The following is a 23,911-nucleotide window of genomic DNA, read 5'->3' as shown; positions in this document are numbered from 1 at the left end:
AACAAACTTTTGACTCCTTATAATTTGGCTGAACACAGCAATGGTTGGCTTATTCATCATACTCGTGAACGGATAAAGGCTTGTCTGTTCAAGAATACTGTGATTCATTGCAGCTTGTTAGCTTTTTATGTTCTTTCTTCCTATTAATACGATATTTGTGATATTCTTTTTATCTAAACACATTTTTACTGTAAACTTTTGTTTGAAGAAAAAAAAGCAAAGTGTTTCTTGCCCGTTTTTCACAGCTAAAATTGCATTCCGATCTGGGCGGTAGATTAAAAAAAAGGACTATTCAAAATTTTTCATAATTAAGTTCACTTGGATAAAAATATTAATATTATTGATTAAGTCGTTAAGGTATTAAGAGATAAAAGTCAAACAAACAAACTCATTATAAAAAGGATTATTTTTAATCCAAATCAATCACCAATGATAGGTAAGGACGAAGTCAGCTCAGTTCATCCACTGAAATGAATTCACTAAAAGTAAACTACTATGGTTTTCAAAATAACCTGACAGAGTGTAATAGGGCTAGTCTCCTTTACACTTAGTATACCTACTAAGAGGTCGATTCTGAGGCGCCATTTCTATAAACCTATCTTTTAAACTAATATTTATATTTCATAATTTGCGAAACTACTACTTTATGGATCGTCAGAAACTAAAATTATAATAAATTTGACTTTAATCTATTAGAAAATTAATTACTGTGGACATTTGCATTCAATTTGGTAGAGTACTTATACGGGATGCTGGTAAAACACACAGACAGACGGACAGACTCTTATTAGGACCCCTCTCATTACAATTTTTCTTAAAATTCTTTAATGTATAGACATAGTATAGTTATAATTTTATAAGTAAAATTTTACTAATATTTAATCCAATTAAAATCTTTAGGGAAAGAAAAAGAACTGGTATTTGGATAGGACAACATTTGTCATGTCAAACTAATAGGCAAAGATGAAAGTTTAAAGGTCTAGAATTCGACATAGACAGAGAAAGTTTAAAAAATTCCACCGTTACAACCCGAGATAACAGAATATAAAGTTATACAGCCATAATAAATGAACATAGATATGAATTTTATAAGCCAATGAATAATATTATGAATTACATCGTTTCTCAACCATTTTAGTGTCGCGACCCACTAAACAGTCAAAAAGTTGAGAAAAATACTGCGATCACGGAGCAAGTGTTTACTAAGTTTTAAATCGCTTTACGAAACCACTTTTACGTATCAATACAATAAAACAAATTAATATTCATAGTTTTGTACAACTATATATTTATAACATGCCTAATTTGCTTGTTTAGAATATCGGTATCTAATGGTATCGTAAAAAAAAATATATTTTATAGTATTTTTTTTTTATTTTAGGATTAAATTGGTTGCACAGATTTAATACAAATACTTTTTATGTTAGAAGTGAGAAGGCCTTGCTTTTAGCTACTGCTAAATTCTTTTTTTTTTTCTTTTTATTTCGGAGCTTGGGTACTATTTTTAGAGATCCAAAGAAGAAATTTCTATGGCTAATCCTTTGGATATTTTACTTAACGAGGGCGATTTACAAATTATTATTTGATTTAATAAAAATATTCGAGTTATTAAAATTTAGAAATATTTTATATTTTATTTATATATCGTTACTGTGTTTAATTAACAAATAAAATAATTATAAATGTGTTTTTTTTTCTACAGAAACAATAAACTATTCATGCAGTAAACTATAGACAAAGATGTAAAATTGTCAATGGTAATTTCTTTAGTTCCCGTCAATTGCTTAATTTTTGTTTACGTAACAATCACCCACCGTGCGTATTTATGGCATTTAAAGATGCATGTGAACGTAGTACTACGTCTGTGCGAGTAAATAACTTTTCTATATAGCTCAAAACTTAAATTATATACATAGTCTCTATAGAAATGCTTCGAGAGAAATGACTCAACTTTTTCATACAATTTTGCGTGATAAATAGTTATGAGTGATTCCTTTATAATTTCTATATTTATTTTGTCTTATTAATTCTGCATTTTTTGTAATGCGTAAACACTCATTTTATTTATTAAATAATACGTCAAGTTACGTTGTGTGCGTATACAGAATGCTAATAAAAAAACGAGTCAGCTAATTTGACAATTAGCTGACAAAGAGTTGACCCGTTTTTGAGGCTCGATGCGTTATCTATATATAGTTATATAGATTATAGTAATTTACGCTCCAAAATTAATTTTGTATATCTATCCTACTATGTTATTTTTATTTTATTTTATAATTTATACATTTTTAATTTAAGAAACTAAACTGCTTAAAATACGAAAGTTGGAACAAGCACCTTATTTATTTATTTATTCATTAGTACATGTATGTGTACATGGCGGACTTAATGCTAAAAGCATTCTCTCCCAGTCAACCGTAGGGAAGTGTCAGAATACTCGAATGCGGTACTAGTAATTATTGATATACATACATACTAAAATTACATATATAAACGAATAAATACATATAAATAACAAATATACTTACATATATATAAGATATACTCAGGCCCGTCGCTAGACCCATGTTTAAGGTAGCTTAACTTCGAAAAAGAAAATCTAATTTTGGGGGGGGAGGGGGAAAGGAATTGTTAATAATAGGGTCTAACTGACCCATTGCCAGCAATACACTTTATCAGGTCAACACCCACGTGGTTTCCCCTGGAAACCATCGTGGTTAATTCTAATGGAATTCGTCACGATGGGCTGACTAACCTGCTGACATCCTTATTTATCACCTTTCACTGGTGCCCTGTCAGCGTATACCGATAGCGCGGGCGGGGGTTTTTTTTGATGGGTGAAAATGGAATAGTAACCCCGTTGCGCTAACGGGATACGCTGGCGGAGCACCAGTGAAGGGTGATGGATGAGAATGAAAACAGGCCAGTCAGTCCATCATGATGAATTCATCAGGAATTAACCATGATAGTTTCCAGGGGGAATCGCGAGGAGGTCGACCTGGTTGGGTATATTGCTAGCAATAGGATTCTCAGTCTCCATTACTAACAATCCCTTTCCCACCATATATTTTGGGTTTGACTAATTTTCGTCACTATTAGCTGACCCCGCTAGAAAGTTTTTTTTTTTAATATTATTTTAAGGGCTTTTACCTTCTTCAGGTATATCAGTCCTATCGTACCCTGAACTGATTTCTCAAACAAAACTTTATCTACTTTCCCTAGAGACGGAAAGAAAAGAATTAATGGGCATCAATAATTTACAGAGATGTTCAAAAATTTCTGGTAGAAAGATGGGGAAGCGATTGTTAGTAATGCGGATTATCAGTCCCAGTTTTTTTAATGGGTGATAATGGTATGGTACTCCCGCCTGTGGGGGGAAAGGGATTGTTAGTAATGGAGACTGAGAATCCCATTGCTAGCAATATACCCAATCAGGTCGTCCTCCTCGCGGTTCTCCCTGGAAACTATCATGGTGAATTCCTGATGAATTCATCATGATTGGCTAACTAGTCTGTTTTCATTCTCATCTATCACCCTTCACTGGTGCTCCGCCAGCGTATCCCGCTAGCGCAGGCGGGGTTACCATGCCATTTTCACCCATTTAAAAAAAAAACCAAAATATATTAATTCAACATGATTCTATTTATAAATTAATAATGAATTTAAATTTCCTATTATAATCTGTTGGTTAAATAAACAATGACATATTTTAATATAAAGAAATATCACAGTTAGACCGCAAACTGTGAGTTGATTAATTTAAATTAATGACCTACAGAGGAGGCCGCGACCTCTGCATGTAGGTATGTAGGAAGAAGGCGTATATATACAGGGCAACGTCGAAATAATTACCATCCTTTAATGGTAATGTTTTAACAGTAAGTAAACAGTTTCAGACTTTGTACAAAAGTCGATTGCTTGTGTACCTCTGTCCTGTTCGTGGTTCAACCGTGAAGCAGCTGTGTTTGCATGGCTGTGTTTCGGTTTGAAGGGTGGGATATGGCGTGAATTTACTGGGTACAGAGGAATAACACCTAAATCCTCAGGAATGGCAATGCATGGGGGGTATCATGGGCGAAACAGTATACTCTGTTATGTCCATGGTACTGCTCATGTCTATAGGCGACTGTTACCACTTTCCATCAGGTGGGCCGTCAGTTTGTTTGCTATTTTAAGTTGTATAAAAAAAAAAGACATTTTAGAATTGAAATAAATTAATAATCATCACTACATAGTATAAAATAAAGTGGCTTCCCGTCTGTCTGTCCTTATGTTTGCTTAAATCTTTAAAACTACGCAACAGATTTTGATGTGTTTTTTTTTTAATAGATAGAGTGATTCAAGAGGAAGGTTTATATGTATAATACATGCATAATATTGTAGAGAAACAATGATAAATTTAGAGGTTTCTAATTGGATGTGACGTAATGTGCATCCGTGCAAAGCCGGGGCAGGTCGCTAGTAATAACAATAATTTAGCACAACGGCATTACGATAGACATAAAATAGATAGAGAATAAATAGATGTTGTCATCGCAGCAAGCAATTTTTTGCCCCACAATGGAACACGTCAGTTGCAATCGTCGCAAAATCAATATAAAACGAGCACCGGAGTAATCCCTATGGATTGAAAAATAATTGTCAAAATAAATTCGGAATTGGAGACGCAACTGTATGACGTAGCGAAAAAAAATTAATAACTTCTTTTATCGTTTTAGAAAAAAAAACATTATGTCTATTCTTATACACCATAGACTTTTAAACCACTTCAAAAAAAGAAGAAATCTCCTAATTCGGTGTTTTTATATGTTTATTATGAAATAACTCTGTCGATGTTTTTTTTTAACTGAAAGGCCATAGTTTCAGATTATTTACAGATATACGGAAATTTTATCAAAATCGGTTAATTTCAGTATGTTTATATTACATATAAATCAAAATAACTGGATTTGACGATTGAAATCGTGTTTTTTTTTTGTGGGAACAAAATTCATTATTCTTTTTTTTCTTTTTTCATAACTTGTTACTTAATTTATGCTTTCTTCTCTGCAGTTAGTAGGAGGGTTTTCAAATTTTTATTTCGACATATCTTTTTGGAAATAAGTATTTCTGTATGGCTTCACTGGTAGATAGATTTTTTTTTAGATTAAGAAGAAATCTGATGATCTCCCTGATGGAAAGTGGTAACCGTCGCCTATACACATGAGCAGTACCGTGGACATAACAGAGTATACTGTTTCGACCATGATACCCCCCCATGCGTTGCCATTCTTGAAGTTTAAAGTGTTATACCTCTGTTCCCTGTAATTCCACCACCTTTAAACTAGGGTGGATTGTTAGAAAAAAATGGAATTGTTAGACCGCGTGGTGGACGACCTGGAATGGTTTCCAGGTCGACCACCACGCGGTTCTCCCTGGAAACCATCGTGGTTAATTTTCGTGGAATTCTTCACAGTGGGCTAACTGACCTGCTTTCATCGTCACCTATCATCTTCCACTGGTGCCCCACCAGCGTATACCGATAGCGCAGGCAGGGTTACCATTCCATTATCATACATTAAAATAAAACCCTTTAAACTAAAATACAAACATAACTGTTACTGCTTTACGGCAGAAAGATGGTAATGAAATAAAAATTTCTATTTCGGCCATAGCATACTTTGTCTACGTTAACGTGGCACGCGCCTCCATCTTTTTCCTTCAATTTGTGTGTCCATATACAGACGCGGTGCTCTGTTTGTGTTTGTGAGGAGACGTCTACAGTAGCGGTCCGGACGGAGTAGTATCATATCCCTCGGTCGGAACCTTGGAAATATTTTTACTCATTTATTTCCAATTTTTTGTATTTTGAACCGTCCCATGTTATCGTAGACAAACTTTTTTTTATACCACTGAGGTGGTAATCTAACCAAAGTATTGAGTTTTTTTTCCTTTAAATTTACCAAGTCTGTGTATCAATAAATTATTGTAAAATCGCCTTACCGAGCGGAGGTTGTCAGTAATGCGGACTATCAGTCCCATTGCTAGCAATATACCCTGTCAGGTCGACCTCCACGTGATCTCCCCTGGAGACCATCGTGCTAAATTCCATGTGTATTCATCACAATGGGCTAACTGACCTGTCTTGTCAAGGGGGAAAGGAACAATTAGTAATGGTATCTAACCCTATTGCTGGGGGGGGAAGGGATTGTTAGTAATGGAGACTGAGAATCCCATTGCTAGCAATATACCCAACCAGGTCGACCTCCTCGCGGTTCTCCCTGGAAACTATCATGGTTAATTCCTGATGAATTCATCATGATGGGCTAACTGGCCTGTTTTCATTCTCATCTATCACCCTTCACTGGTGCTTCGCCAGCGTATCCCGATAGCGCAGGCGTAGTGACCATACCATTTTCACCCATCAAAAAAGAAAAACTCTATTACTGACAATCTATACAGTATAATAATACTATATCTGGTCTACCTCCACGCAGTTCCCCCTGGAAACTATCCTGGTTAATTCTCTTGGAATTCTTCACAATGGGCCAACGGATTTTGCTTTCATCCTCACCTTCACTGGTGCTTCGCTAGCGTATACCGATAGCTTAGGTGGAGTTACTATTCCATTATCACCCATTATAAAAAATAAACATTCTATAGACTTACGTACACAACGGACTTTTAGTCCACTTTTTGTCTGCGGACTAAATGTCCGCCGCCTGTTCAAAACAGAAACTAGACCTTGGTGTAGCGAGTCAATAATACAATACGTACTAATACAATGCGACGAATCTATTTTGACAATTATTTTTTCAATCCATAGGGATTACTCCGGTGCTCGTTTTATATTGATTTTGCGACGATTGCAACTGACGTGTTCCATTGTGGGGCAAAAAATTGCTTGCTGCGATGACAACATCTATTTATTCTCTATCTATTTTATGTCTATCGTAATGCCGTTGTGCTAAATTATTGTTATTACTAGCGACCTGCCCCGGCTTTGCACGGATGCACATTACGTCACATCCAATTAGAAACCTCTAAATTTATCATTGTTTCTCTACAATACGAGGTTTGTCCGGAAAGTACGTATAAAAGTTTTTTAAAAATTTTATTTTACAATTATTCAGGTAAATCAATTTTATCCCCTTCAAAGTACTCCCCCTGTGACATAATGCACTTGTGCCAACGCCGTTTCCACTGTGAGAAGGCTCCTTGAAAGTCCTCTGGTTGTAGGTTTCTCAGCTGCCCCGTCGTAGCTTTTTTTATCTCATTTATGTCCCCCAAATGCCGCCCCCGAAGTACCAATTTGGTTTTTGGGAACAAGAAGAAGTCACACGGGGCCAAATCCGGCGAATAGGGGGGGTGTTCGGTCACCGTAATGGAATTTTTACTCAAAAACTCACGGACAACAAGAGAGGTGTGGGCAGGGGCATTGTCGTGGTGAAGAATCCAACGCCCCTCTCGCGCCAATTCTGGACGAACTCGTGCCACACGAGCTTTGAGGCGTCTGAGCACATCGACGTAGAATTTTCCATCAACTGTCTGGCCTGGAGGGACGAATTCTTGATGGACAATCCCCCGAACATCGAAAAAAACAATCAACATTGTCTTGACATTTGAGCGGGATTTTCTTGATTTTTTTGTTCGTGGTTCCCCGGATGTCTTCCACTCTTTGCTTTCACGGCCATTCTTGCCGAGTTTCGAGAGAAACTTGATTACGACGCGCTGCTCTTCAACGGAAGCGGGCTCCATGCCGACGGGGTTTCGTTAAGAGGTAACTTCACAGATGGCGTGACAAGCCAGTTCGCACCGCACGGCGGTCAGACCAGAACTGAAGCATTGTTAGGGACATAAGGAAGGGGTCCTGCGCTTACCTGGCCTCCCCACTCCTCTTTCTCGCATTCCAGAACACTTTTATACGAACTTTCCGGACAGACCTCGTATTATGCATGTATTATACATATAAACCTTTCTCTTGAATCACTCTATCTATTAAAAAAAAAAAACACATCAAAATCTGTTGCGTAGTTTTAAAGATTTAAGCAAACATAAGGACAGACAGACGGGAAGCCACTTTATTTTATACTATGTAGTGATGATTATTAATTTATTTCAATTCTAAAATGTCTTTTTTTTTATACAACTTAAAATAGCAAACAAACTGACGGCCCACCTGATGGAAAGTGGTAACAGTCGCCTATAGACATGAGCAGTACCATGCACATAACAGAGTATACTGTTTCGCCCATGATACCCCGCACGCGTTGCCATTCCTGAGGACTCAGGTGTTATTCCTCTGTACCCAGTAAATTCAGCCTTTAACTATCCACTGCTGAATGTAAGCCTTCCCCATAAGGGATGTTTTGCTAATAAAAGTCACGCTGGGCAGGCGGATTGCGACCGCAGTTAGGTTTTTAGACATTTTTAAATCAAATTTTTCCAAAAAAAATATTGAAAGTAAAAGTGTTAAGGTTTACGAAACAATATATTTTCTTCTTTTGCTTTTTTAAATGGATGGTAATGAAATGGTAACACCGCTTGCGGTATCAATATACGCTGGCGGGGCGTCAGTGAAGGATGATTGGTGGGGATGAAAACAGGTCAGGTGACCCATCTAGACGAATTCTTACCAGAAGCTCCACAACCTTCCATATTAGCCATCAATCTCCGACTGTCATTTCGTCCACGCACATTTTGCGACATACGTTTCACCTTTAAACGAGACATATTCAGGCAAGTCATTAGATCGCTGTTCGGAGCCTAGAAAAAAAAATAAACAAGGTTAAATGTTAGTCAAATAATCAGTGATATGGACTTCCGCAAGATAGCACCTAGTTAAATGAAATAAATAATAAATAAACATGTAATTAACATTATTTGAAGATGTGCGTAGCGATAATCGTACGGCTTGATGGGTTTATTTAAATAACTGGTCCGGTTCAAGGGCCCCCGGCCCAGCGACTAGTGTTGCCTTGTAATCGTTGAGAATCGATTATTAATCGGTAGTACGATTGATGTAACAAGCTATGTTTTTATCGTTTGATCTCTATCGTTAATTTATTGGTTAATTTATTACTATATAGTATCATGTATGTATGTATGTTTATATTCGCATGAATGTTATTACATATATTTGTTTTTGTATGCTTTTGTACATTCACTTATAGTATAGATTTTTTTTATGGCCGAAAATGGTATGGTAACCCCGCCTGCGCTAACGGGATACACTGGCGGAGCACCAGTGAAGGGTGATAGATGAGAATGAAAACAGGCCAGTCAGCCCATCATGATGAATTCATCAGGAATAAACCATGATAGTTTCCAGGGAGAACCGCGAGGAGGTCGACCTGGTTGGATATATTGCTACCAATGGGATTCTCAGTCTCCATTACTAACAATCCCTTTTCCCCCAAATATATAGTATAGATATTAGGTTATAGCATAAATGTACACAGGCGGACTTATCCTTTAAAGGGATTTCTTCCAGTCGATCTTGAGAACCCAAAAGGAGAAACTGTCTATAGGGTTTGTATATAAAGCATAACATATATGGTGAAAAAATAATATGATAAAAAAATAATTAATAATATATACATGTACACAAATACATATACAAATATAGATAAATATAGAATAACTGATATATATATAAATAACTCAATTGTCAATTGTATTGTAAAATCTTTTTGTTTGAACTTTGAAGGCATGGACAGTCTACGCCATTCTGATACCATTTGGGAGGGAATTCCAGAGTCCAGCAGCTTGCACTGTAAAGGATTTGGTGTAGGAGTGGGGGTTGCGGATGGGTGATTCCAATGTATGATGTTTAAAACAACGCACATATATATTTGTATAATATATTTATATGACCATAATGTACAGTATTTCTACATAGTATATGTTATATAATTTGTGATTCAATATAGTTATGACTATCTATTTACCAAAAAAATTTTTCAATATTTATCACCGCATAATTTACAGTTCTGTTTTTCTAAAGGTCGACTTGGGGAGAATGCAGTATTAATTCCGCCTTTCGCACCAAAAATTTTTTTCTAACGTGATCAATATAGAATATATATATATATATATATATATATATATATATATATATATATATATATATATACAAAAGTCGATTGTGCTTGCGATATATATATATATATATATATATATATATATATATATATATATATATATATATATATATATATATATATATATATATATATATATATATATATATATATATCGCAAGCAATCGACTTTTGTACAAAGTTTCCCTGTGGTAAGTAAGAAGCCGTTAACAGCCCACTGTTGAATATAGGCCTTCACCTATGGGAGGTTTTAGATAGATAGATAGATAGATAGATAGATAGATAGAACTACTATATAATACTAAGAAATTAAAACAACAAAAAGAAAAAAAAAACAATTAATGTTGCTGGTTGCTGGAGCCGCCTCAGCTGTTGCTATATATGTACAGCTCCAGCGAGATGTACCTACATATATAGCGCTGATTTACAGGCGGCCCCTTAACTCCTTTACCTTTAGCATGCGTGCGGGTCGCCAACATCTATTTCTCGGATGGGAGACTCAACACGCTTACCAACAAATACATAATACATTACAACACATACACAAAACACTACAATAAATACATAAAACATTACAACAAATACACAAAAAATTACAACCAAAACCGAAAAAAATAAACTCTGAATAAATTATCGCACTTCACAATGACAGCATCATAAAAAAAAATAAAAAAAAGAACGTGAAGCGTCAGTTTCTCAACTGTTTAGAATTTGTTTCTCCAATAAGACGTGTCGTATTAACACGAAGGAAAGAGAAGAATTCATGCGCCACTTTAACTTAAATAAATTGAATGTTGGTCTTATTCAAACTATGTTAGCTGAACTTAAACCAGAAATTTTTGAACATCTGTGTAAATTATTGAAGCCCATTAATTCTTCTCTTTCCGCGTCTAGGGAAGGTAGATAAAGTTTTGTTGGAGAAATCAGTTCAGGGTACAATAGGACTGATATACCTGAAGAAGGTAAAAGCCCTTAAAATATTAAAAAAAAAAAAAAAGTTTATTTTTTAAAGTAATTTAGGACATATTAACATGCAAAGGAGGTGGTAGATCATTCCAGATTTTTGCTGCAGAAAACCTGAAACTTCCGCTAAAGAAAACAGTTTTATGTGCAGGAAGCTTAATTCTGTCTGTAAATTTACTTCTAGTATTTCGACTATGTATATCTTTCGTCCAAAAAATTTTTTCATATAGATACTTAGGTTTTTTATTATGTGCAATTTTATGAATGAAACTGGCCAAATGGAGTTCTCTTCGATATGACATATTCAAGATACCCTTATCATTAAGTATTGGAGTAATTCGACCGCGTTTTGGAACATTACAACAGTAACGTACACATGCGATTTGAACTCGTTGTATGGCATGAGCAGTTTTTGCTAGTAACCTGGGGCCGTAAACCACGTCACAGTAATTAAAATGTGATAGAACTAATGATTCTACTAGAGTGAACCTGACCTTTTCGGAAAGATATTTCCTAACACCATACAATACCTTTAATCTGTAGAATACGTTTCTAATCTTTGTATTAATGTGATCTATATATCGTAAGTTACTATCTAATAACAGGCCGAGATTTTTTGCTGTGGAAACTTTCTCGATTCCTTGATTATTTATTATGATGTTCATGTTACTACCTTTCAGCTTTTCACATTGATATGTCGAACCCAACACCATGAATTTAGATTTATTGGAGTTTAAAATAAGGTTATTCTGATTAGCCCAATTATAGACAATATCCAAATCTTGGTTAATTCGCTCCACAGCCTTTTGAACGTCACTAGCAGGGAAGGAGTAATATAGCTGTGTGTCATCGGCATAGAGATGCATTTTACAGTGTTTTATATTTCGACATAAATCAGCGGTGTACAGTATGAATAGTAAAGGACTTAAGATAGAGCCCTGCGGCGTACCTCTATTTATATATTTTGTTTCTGACCGTATTTCTTTCTGTTCCCCTTCTATTACAACATACTGCTGACGATCTATTAGAAAAGATGCAAACCATTTTCTTGTTTCAACTGATATGCCATAATACGCCATTTTTGCCAATAAAAGATCAAGGTTTATAGAATCAAATGCTCTTGAGAAATCGAGCAAAATCAATAATGTGTTCTCTCCTACATCAGACGCGGCTATTTTATCATCTGTTACCTGAGCCAAAGCAGTTGCCGTACCGTAACCACGCCGAAAACCAGACTGAATAATAGGCAAGATTCTCTCTTTCTCCATATAATCGGTTAATTGTCCACAAACAACTTTTTCAATCAATTTTGACAAAATGGGAAGAATACTAATGGGCCGCAAATCCTTATATGACTCTATTTTATTACTTTTAGGTAATGGCATAACCTTAGCAAGCTTCCACAAATCAGGATATACTTTAGTTCGTATTGGCAGTCATTATCACGTTTAGGAGGCGGATTCGTAACCGTAGCTAAACTTCGGTAATATTTTAAGAGGGACGCTGCTGTCCATCTCTCGACCATTGTGTAAATGGGTGATAATGGAATGGTAACCCCACCCGCGCTACCGGTATACACCGGCGGGGCACCAGTGAAGAATGATAGGTGAGGATGAAGTAGGTCAGTTAGCCCATTGTGACGAACTCAACAAGAATTGTTCACGATGGTTTCCAGGGGGAACCACGTGGAGGTCGACCTAATAAGGTATATTGCTAGCAATGGGGCTGTCAAACTCCATTGCTAACAATCCTTTTTCCCCTTCTCTCGTCCATTAAATTCTGTTACTCGTCTTTTACTTACGACACCCAAAGGGGAAGGAAAGGGTGGTCCATTTTATACTAGGACTATACGGCAAAGATTAAATTGATGTTGTCTTTGCTTCATTTTTGTTTTTATCTATTTACTTTTAATTTATTACTGTTTTTGAAGTTGAGGAGACTTTGTACAAAAGACGATTGCTTGGCCACCTCTGTCCCATTCGTGTTTCTACCGTGAAGCAGTTGTGTTTGCATGGCTGTGTTTCCGTTTGAAGGGTGGGGATATGGCGTGAATTTACAGGGTACAGAGGAATCTGAGGCCTCAAGAATGGCAACGCATGGAAGGTATCATGGGCGAAACAGTACACTCTGTTATGTCCATGGTACTGCTCATGTCTATAGGCGACGGTTACCACTTTCCAACAGGTGGGTCATCAGCTTGTTTGCCATTCTAAGTTGTATAAAAAAAAAAACTACTATTTTACTGTAAGCAAAATAAGCGAAATATTTTCTCTTTATGTTAGTTATCTTTAAAAAAAAAATACGTAAACCTTCATGTTTTACATAATTTGTGTATCGATTCTATAGATTTAGTATAGGCCAATCGATTTTTAATTTAGTATCGATGTTTATTTTAAGTACTATCCAATACAATCGATTATTTTGATAATCAATTCTTGAACAGCACTACCAGAGTCTAATTGGACAGAGATTGAAACGCGAAGCGCGCTAAATTTTCCAGTTTTCGCATTGGCCATAAATCGAGGTTAATACCGCAAGAGAAAGGAGTGGGGATTGTTAGTAACGGGAGTTAGTTGCGCCATTGTTTGCAGTATATCCTGTCAAGTGGACTTCTTTTTATTTTTTATATCGCGTAGGTAACAAACAAGCATACAGACCGTCTGATGGTAAACGGTCACTGTAGCCTATGGATATTCACTTTCACATAGTTCCCTTGGAAAGTACCATGGTTAATTCCTGATAAATTCGTCACGATGCTATGGCTAACTGACCTGATATGGGGGAAGGGGATTGTTAGTAATGCGGACTGCCAGTCCCATGTCAGCAATATACCCTCTCAGGTCGACCTCCACGCGATTCCCCCTGGAAACTATCATGGTTAATTCCTGATGAATTCATCATGATGGACTAACTGGCCTGTTTTCATTCTCATCTATCATCCTTCACTGGTGCTCCGCCAGCGTATCCCGTTAGCGCAGGCGGGGTTACCATACCATTTTCACCCATCAAAAAAAAAACCATCGCGGTAAAACCTTGTGGATATCGTCACGGTGGGCCAGCTGACCTGCAGTCATCCTCACCTATCCCTCACTGGTGCCCCGCCAGCGTATACCGAGAGCGAAGAAGCGGGGTTACTATTCCATTAGAACCCATTATAGCAACCATTCTTTGTGAAGACCGCCAGAATAATGAAATAATGCAAGAATTATGTAGTCCTCAAGAAAGACAACGTATGAGAAGTAGCTTGGTTACCACAGAGTATTTTATGACGTTAATGGTGTTTTTTTTTTATTGAATGAAAATAGAATGGTAACCCCACCTGCGCTAACGCTGGCGGGGCACCAGTGAAACATGATCGATGAGGATGAAAACAGGCCAGTTAGCCCATCATGATGAATTCATCTGGAATTAACCATGATAGTTTCCAGGGGGGACCGCGAGGAGGTCGACCTGGTTGGGTATATTGCTAGCAATGGGATTCTCAGTCTCCATTACTAACAATCCCTTTCCCCCACGTCAATGATGCTGTTTGTCTACAGGTGACAGTTAAGCTTTCCATCAGGACCCTTGTTTACCATCCTAAGTTTCATAAAAAACCGGGATTACCATTCCATTTTCATTTGTAAAAAAATATCATATAGGTCTTTTAAAATTGTAGACAAATTAAAAAAAAAAAAAATAAGATACCTCAATAAATATTATAATATTTATTTCAAAAGAAATAAATGAAATAAGTTGTTTCGTGCCACTTCTCGGATGAATCAGTTTGCTGATCTTACCTTAACTTTATTACCAGAGGGAGACTTTGTACAAAAGTCGATTGCTTGTGTACCTCTATCCCATTCGTGTTTCTACCGTAAATCAATTGTATTTGCATGGTTGTGTTTCGGTTTGAAGGGTGGGATATGGCGTAAATTTACAGGGTACAGAGGAATAACACCTGAGTCCTCAGGAATGGCAACGCATGGGGGGTATCATGGGCGAAACAGTACACTCTGTTATGTCCACGGTACTGCTCATGTCTATAGGCGACGGTTACCACTTTCCATCAGGTGGGCCGTCAGCTTGTTTGCCATTCTAAGTTGTATAAAAAAAAAATGCTTATCTGGACTACAAAGGTTAAATTGAGGTACTTATTCAGTATGTACCTATAAATCAAAATAAATGACTTCAAATTCTGACTTTTTCAATAGAAAGTATCAGCTTTATGAATTCAAATTATTGGATTAACATCGACTTAATAAAATTAACACTAAAAAAGAAAAGAATTTTGAAAAATATTTTAAATTAATAATATTATGTTAGATATTAATAATATTTTTTTGTTCTGTTACCATCATTGGAAAAAGCAAAAGGACTCGGCCTGTACACTTCAATATTATCCATTATAAAAAAATAACCTCTTTCTACCATTCAAAGCTATGTAACTAATAAATGATTTTATTTTAGACGTCACTATAAAGAAAGACCGCATATATTATCCTTTATCTATGGAACAAGTAATCATAATTTTAGAGTTGTCACAATCCTAATAACTTTGAAATTGGAAAATAAATTTATGCAACCATTTCAAACTTAATAAAAAAATATATATTCCGAGTGTTATACAAGTATGCATCTATCTAAAATCTTTATATCAATAGATATCATAAAAGCTATATCATTGCGATAAATTATAAATTTAACATACATGGAGCAAATTTCCTATAACAGCAATATGAACTCAATAATTAAAATTTAAACTATGATAAAACCGCACAAGTAGTATCGTTAATCTATGAAGGATACATAGAATTTATAGCATTCCGAATATTCCGATACGTACGTACACTACTACTTACGGTGTATTTTTTTTTACCAATATCGTGTCAATATTGTGAATATATACATAAGTAACGGGAAATTAATGAATTCACTGTGTTTTTGTCATTTCCGACAAATGTTTCAACTTCATCCGGAAGCCTTCTTCAGGGGGTGTTTGGCGCTTTGCGTCGCAGAGTCTCGCTTCGCAGTGCAGGCCGCAGCTCGCACAGGCCATGATGAACACAATGACTTCATTAATTTGACGTTACATATGTATATAGACATCGAATAAAAAAAGAACATAAATTTTATATACAAAAATACAATTATGAATTAATTCGTAGCATCTCTAATAAAATTATTTTAACCGTTATTCTTGTCTCTGCCATGAATAGGGTTACCATCTATCCTAATTTATTTGGATTTTCTCGTCACTCTTTTGGTTTACTTTACATTGTAAATAATTTAATAATTATTTGAATTTATTACATGATTATTTTTTAATGAGTTCCTATTTTTTTTCGTTAAAATGGTAAATAAGCACGAATCGTAACCCATATATATTAATGCAACTAGAATGACAAACAAGCTGACATCTCACCTGATGGAAAGTGGTAACCGTTGTCTATAGACATGAGCAGTACTATAGACAAAACACTTAAAGATATTCGTACCTTGAACCTTGTTCCTTGAACAGTAAGGGAACTCATCAAGGATTGGTAGTAAAAATTAGCAGAATTGTCAGTAGATTTCACTTATACAGTTTATAAGGTCCAAACAAATAACACAATATATATATATATATATATATATATATATATATATAAACGAACACACAATATCACTTGATGTTTAAATAAAATAATATTTAAATCACCTACTAATTTTCTATTTTTGTAATAAACGACAGTCAACAATTGCTAGGCAACACATGCAATAGGTGTCACACCGCATTTAAATTTTGGACAAACCAAAAAGTATTAACAAAAACAGTGTATACTGTTTCCCCCATGTTACTTCCTATGCGTTCCCATTCTTGAGGATTCAGGTGTTATTCTTCTGTACCCTGTAAATTCACTGTCATATCCCACTCTTCAAACCGAAACACAGCCATGCAAACACAACTCCTTTTTAATTTTTACTGCTGTGTGTAGATGGAATAAGATTATATCAACGAGTCTTCTTTTACCGAGACTGCATGTAGATCGAACTGAATTATATGTAACTTGTAATGTAGACTGTTTACAGACTTCCAGTATGAAAGTAAGTCAAATAAAATCTTTTAATTCTGCTATGCTAAATTGTGCATTGATCTGTTTGAACAAAACTTGATTATATTTTTATTTATGTTCTATTGAAACTAATTTTTATGCGCTCTACAATAGCAAACAAGCTGACGGCTCACCTGATGGAAAGTGATTATACTTACACTTTATGAAGTAATTAAAAAAGAACGTTAATTAATTAAAGTTCTCACTGTTTCTCTTTCATATCCCGTCCGTTTTATGTTTGTTAGTGGCATAATGGACAACACTAGCCCTTTGCTAATATTAATAAAAAAAAAAAAAGTCAATTTATGAAGTTTGACTGAGCTATTAAAATGTCAATTGATACCAAAAAAATATCCGAAGTCACTTTCTTATATTTCATATTTAGTATTAAAAAGAACAGTTTGTTATTTTCTCTCGGTATAAATATATGTATAATTCGAAATAAAATGAAGTTACGTATGTAATAAATATGTTTTATAGAACGTTTCCCATTTTACACAGATGAATTGCTGAGCCTGCAACTTCTTACGTTCCACGTAAGTTCCTTGAACTCGCGGACGGTCAACAACGAAATACAAATTATCTGTTGCCAACCTGATAATCTATTACATGCGATTAGATTTTTATGATCAGGAAGTTGGTGAATGAATACCTAAGTATTTAACTACCTATTTAGATATGCTATCTCTCTAGCTATCTTAGTAGATAGTGAACGAATTTTCGATTTGTGAATACAGAGTAGGCAGTGACAGGCAAGGTTCTGACTGGGTTGTGAGGGAACACTTTCCTTGTGATTTTCCATGAAACAAGTCAGTATGGCTAGATTAGATTGTTTATTTTTTTTTTATTTCGTAAAAAAAATTATTTAAACTAAGAATAGAATTACGTAACGACTATATCAGCCATTATATGTCCACCGCTGAAAATAAGTCCTCTCCTTTAGGGTTGGGTTGCTAATTGTTGCCACTCTTGGCAACAGGTTGGCAACTACAGTTAGACTTTTGGAGACGTTTTAAGAGGACTGCTGGTCATCCCTGGACTATTGAATTCCCTTAGTAGCCTCTTACGACACACATTGGAAAGGAAGGGGTGACCCATTCTGTGCCGAGGCGACAAGGCATATTATAATGGAAACTAAACATTATATAGGGAGGGGGGAGAGGAATTGTTAGTAATGAAGACTAAAAATCCCATTGCTAGCAACACACCCAATCAGGTCGACCTCCTCGTGGTTCCCCCTGGAAACTATCATGGTTAATTCCTGATGAATTTATCATAATGGACTAACTGGCCTGTTCTCATTCTCATCGATCACCCTTCACCGGTGCTCCGCCAGCGTATCCCGTTAGCGCAGGCGGGGTTACCATACCATTTTCATCTACCAAAAAAAAAACATTATATAGGATAAAATCTAAATCATTAACTACGTGTTTTAAAAGTAAATATGATTTTTTTCTTCAAGGACAATGAATTGATAGACGAAAAAGTAAAAAATCAGCCGCCCATATTAACACGACGCGTTCGGTTGTTTGGTTAGTAATTATGAAACGTTCAGTATTTACATATCCTTCATTGCACTAAAACATATAGTAATAAAGACAATTGCAAACAATGTAAGCAAAGGTGAACTTATATTTTAAAAGAGATTTCTTCTAGTCAACTTTACATTGCGGCATAGGCAGTAGTGAGTGGATAGCAATAGTATTTCTAGTCGTTTTAAAGTTTTTGATTCAGGATGTTTTATCATGGGTACTTTCTTAATTTTATATAAAGCAAACAATTTCAACTTCACCGAGTACAATCTGTCAGCCTTAAAACTTATGCCGATGCCTAATAGGATGCAATAAGAAAGAAATGGCTGAAGAATGTAGAATAAAAACCGCCTAAGTACCAGTAAGTATTACTTAATAGCTTATGACGGGGAGAAAGGGATTGTTAGTAATGGGCTCTAACTACCCCATATACCCTAACAAGTCGGTCCCAATGGGGTTTCCCTTGGAAGCCATTGTAATTATTGTTTAATTAATTCATCACGATGGGCCAACTAATTTGCTTAACACCTTACATATCATCCTTTACTGGTATCTCGCCAGCGTTAACTGATAGCGCAGGTGGGGTTACCATCAATTTTCATCGATTAAAAAAAAACATAGGACGCAACAGCGTAGCGTCGATATCGGTGAAGCGGCAGAATACCATGGAAGCCTGAAGCCAATAGGAATCCGGCAGTAACCATCCAGACGAAATCTGGAAATCATCCAGACGATGATTTCCATGAAGTTGTACAAATTAGAATTAAGTCTAATCTATTTGTAGATTTTCCATCGTTAAAAATGGTTGATCCAGTTTTTTATATATATATTTTTATATATATATATATATATATATATATATATATATATATATATATATATATATATATATATATATTATTATTATTAAGATATTTACAATGGCAAACAAGTAAATTTACTGGGTACAGAGGAGCAACGCATGGGGGATATCATGGGCGAAACAGTATACTCTGTTATGTCCATGGTACTGCTCATGTCTATAGGCGACGGATACCACTTTCCATCAGGTGGGCCGTCAGCTTGTTTGCCATTCTAAGTTGTATAAAAAAAAAACAAGCTGACAGCCTATGTAGTGGAGAGTGGTAGTCGTCACCTATGGTCATGAACAATATACGAGAATAATTTGAGATTTTGTTTAACAAAAATAGCAATTTTAATAGAAAAATAAGGCAAAATAAGTTAATTTTAATTAAAAACTTTAGCTTTACTTCTGAATCAATTTTAATTATTAATTCTGTACGACCAATATGGAAGTAACTGTATCCTTTCAGATAAAAAATGTTTTTTTTTTATCAATTTACAAATAACAGTTTTGAGGTAAAAACAAACAAACTTAAAAAACACGTTCAAACTGAGAATCTCCTCCTTTTCTGAAGTCGGTTGGAAAAATGATCTAAAAAGGTTAAATTTTATTAGTTAATGAGCAATGAAAGGTGAACTCCAAATCGGAATGTCTGTCCGTTTCTTTCATAATCACAAGAGAATTGCAGAATCGATTTTAACTAAATTTTATATTGTACTTGATATTAACCTAACTTAAAAACTGGTTAGTAGTATTACATTAGAATCAGTCGTGCGAATCATGCAGCACAGCTTGAACCCTTTCTTCTATGAAGCTACGTAGTAGTCTTTGCTATCTGGATTACCACATTTACCAAAAAGTCTCAAAGATGGTACCGGCTCAGTGATACAAGAATTACTATCTATTAAATAACCACATTGCTTTCAAAAGAGCCTTTTTTTTAGTCGAATACAGGTTGATGAAGATGGATAAACATCTCTCATCGTCGTCATCTCAGTTATTATTTTAATTTATTTATTTATTCTTTATTGCAGTATAAAACTTTGTACAAGTGGCGAGCTTGATGCTATATGGAATTCTCTACCAGCTAACTATTATCCATTTATTGAACATAGGCCTCCCCCTACTGGGGATATAAACTCAGTAATCATACAAACACAGAATTATCTTGTAAATAATTGAGTTGAAAAGAGGAAATATTCTTTTTCAGTTTCTTACGGTTTCTTCTCAGCAAATAACGAGATTCCGAACCCGCTAGAGAATCTAAAAAAAAAAATACAATTTAAAAGAGCTGGTAAACAAGTCTATTTGAATAATAGTACATTACTGCAGCGTCCAGCAATTGAGGCATTGATGGACGAACGTGCAAATGTGGGCCGAAGCGTAGCCGAGGCACACATATGTGAGTCCATCAATGCCTAGTTGTGGCCAAGGCTTGTATAGTACTTTTCTCAAACAATGCGCGGAAATCAAAAACATAATTTTACTTTTTAAGTTCAATGACGAATAATGAACAATAATAATTTTTCGCGCACCATAATGTTCCTTTGTTTTTTTTTTTTTACTAAACAGCTTTCTATTTGTTATCCAGTTCGAAATTTAAATAAAACCTACTAGTTAAAAAAAATTAAAAACAAAATTTATGTGCGAGGTTTTTGTAGGAATAATCGAAGTCAAAACAATATTTTTTTTATGCAACTAAGAATGGCAAACTAGCTGATGGCCCACCTGATGGAAAGTGGCAACCATCGCCAATAGACATGCAGTACCATGAACATAACAGAGTATACTGTTTCGCCCATGATAACCCCCATGCGTTGCCATTCCTGAGGACTCAGGTGTTATTCCTCCGTACCCAGTAAATTCACGCCATATCCCACCCTTCAAACCGAAACAGCTATGCACACACAACTGCTTTACGGCTGAAACACAAATGAGACAGAGGTACCCAAGCAATCGACTTTTGTACAAAGTCTCCCTCTGGTAAATTATATATGTATATGCCAGCATTACACAAAAACTACTACACCAAATTGAATGCGGTTTTCACTGTTGTATTCCTGAAGCTTTACCTTAAAGATTAATATATGTTTTATTTTGATACGCCATTTAAATGTGCTCTATATAATTGATTTTTCTACTTTTCAAAACCAGTGCAAAGCTAGTGATAGAATTAGTAACAGTACTAGCAGCAGCGAGATGACCTCATATGATAGTCGATTATTTGGCATTTCATTCGACTCAGTGGGTATAATAAGAATTACCTGTCTGTGGGCTGAATAAATATGAGGTTCACCTGATGATAAGTCTTGACCATTCTATTCCTTAATAAATAGGTACAGCGTCAGTATAGCTATCATCATTATAATAAAATTAACTGACCGGGGGAAAGGGATTGTTAGTAATGGAGACTGAGAATCCGACTGCTAGCAATATACCCAACCAGGTCGACCTCCTCGCGGTTCCCCCTGGAAACTATCATGGTTAATTCCCGATGAATTGATCATGATGGGCTAACTGGCCTGTTTTCATTCTCATCTATCACCCTTCACTGGTGCTCCGCCAGCGTATCCCGTTAGCGCAGGCGGGGTTACCATACCATTTTCACCCATCAAAAAAAGAAAAGACCTCCTCTGTATCTGGTTTTGCCAGTAGTTGCCACGTTTGGCAGGCGCGTTGGCAATCACAGTTAAGCTTTGGAAATGTTTAAAGATCGACGCTGCTGCTCATCCCTCGACCATTAAGTTTCCTTAGTCGCCTCCTATAATACCCACGGGAAAAGAAGCGGTGGTCTATCTATGTTGGGACCACACGGTTAGGCACACGGCAGCGTAGGCATACCACACTAATTTAATCCTACAAAAAAAAATATTGATTATTTCTTTCACTCTTTGTAGGTCATTTGACACCTGACTATTGTTTTTTTCGGACAGTCAATGATTACAATAAAAGTTGGTCACACTACATTGAGTCGATTCTGAGGCGCTATTTCTCTAAATCTATTTAAAAAATTAAAATTTTAATTTGATATCATAGAGAAATCTTCATTATAAGGAGCAATATGAACTAATATTCTAATAGATTTACGTCAAAATTATTATAAATTTAGTTTAAGATAAGTCCATAAAACAGTAATTTCGAGAACTGATCAAATTATAATATTATAGGTTAAGAAACTAGTTTAGAGAAATCGCAACTTAGAATTAGCACCACTGTCTGTTGCTGGAACACCAGTTTAATAGTAAAATATCATTGTTTAATTCCCTCTACACTCTCCTTTTTTAAAAAAAAAACTGTCATTTTAAACGTTATTACAATTTCCGAACAGAAAAAAGTTAAAAAAAAAAACATGAAAGTGCGCCTTCTTTTGTCAGTTGTCTTGTATATATATCGCTGTCTCCTGCTCAAACTAATTTAAGCTTGTTAATGATGTTTACCATCATCTGAAAGTTAGTTAAATTTCTAAGAAAATAAACTACAGAACAGAAAAACCTATCTGTTCTATGTAAGTAATTAAACGATAAATACCTACATAGGCACCTAGATACCTACATGCTTAACTAAATAGGTACAGAGCTCTCTAATTAGTGTACTAAATGGTCATGTCGTAATATAGACCAAGAACATATATATCTACATCATTACAACTTATTTAGGTAATCACATGTCAACAAATTACTGCTTACAATTACAAAGAAAACTAAACAAAAACTTGTTCATGCATTCCATTTCTTCCAGTAGTTCACAAACAGATAGGAAGTAAGTAGTTAAGTAGGTAAGTATTAACGTTAAGTTCTTCACTCCACGTTAAATTATGAACAGACGTTGGTACCTACTATAATCATAGCAGTGACTTGCTCAAAAATATAAAATGAATTTTTAGATTATTGATTCCGTAAGGCCAGCCCAACCAACCACCTATACATTTTTTATATAACTCAGCAGTAATACAAAAACGCACACTACAGTAATAAAATTTATCCACACGATAACTACACATACGGGAAGTCGCGCACACAAACACATTTTTACATAGAAAAACAGCCGTTCTCCTCTCTAGCCTATCTATACTTATAGAAAAAAACTTCAAAATAGTACGGCTTCACACACTTTGAAATAACATTAAACGATTATTCAACGAAAATGTATGAAACACTGTGCAATAAAGTCCAATATCCTTCGTACTGAACAAACATCCGTCTCGTTCGCGCAACCGAACGCTTTCGAGTTTTCCCGTTCACGATCCAACTCAAAATACGCCAAAAATGACGTCGAGCCAATGTTGTTTCGAAAACAGTGTCTCGCGTTTCTTTCTACGGACACCGCGCGCTCGCTCGCTACTTATTATTTGGAATTTTCCAATCGACTGATTACTGGCCGTAGTAAGTTTTACAAACAAATTCGTATCCGTTTCGT

General features: G+C 35.5%; 1 protein-coding gene across 6 annotated transcripts in view; it reads left to right on the top strand.

Moving 5' to 3' along the window:
• Positions 1-23,749: 23,749 nt before the first annotated feature.
• LOC113510054 (protein jim lovell) overlaps positions 23,750-23,911 on the top strand; it is a 67,454-nt gene continuing 67,292 nt past the window's right edge. For 2 of the 6 annotated variants that reach the window (XM_052901380.1, XM_052901378.1), the window contains exon 1: positions 23,750-23,877. The gene's annotated coding sequence lies outside the window, so the exon portion shown is untranslated. The remainder of the gene's footprint in view (positions 23,878-23,911) is intronic. The other 4 variants (XM_052901379.1, XM_052901377.1, XM_052901381.1 and 1 more) reach the window with 2 other exon arrangements.

Source organism: Galleria mellonella, unplaced genomic scaffold (assembly GCF_026898425.1).
Source record: "Galleria mellonella isolate WM207_F2 unplaced genomic scaffold, CSIRO_AGI_GalMel_v1 utg778, whole genome shotgun sequence".
Taxonomy (NCBI): domain Eukaryota; kingdom Metazoa; phylum Arthropoda; class Insecta; order Lepidoptera; family Pyralidae; genus Galleria; species Galleria mellonella.
Note: the sequence above shows the minus strand (reverse complement) of the source record. Positions and strands in the feature narration are given on the sequence as shown.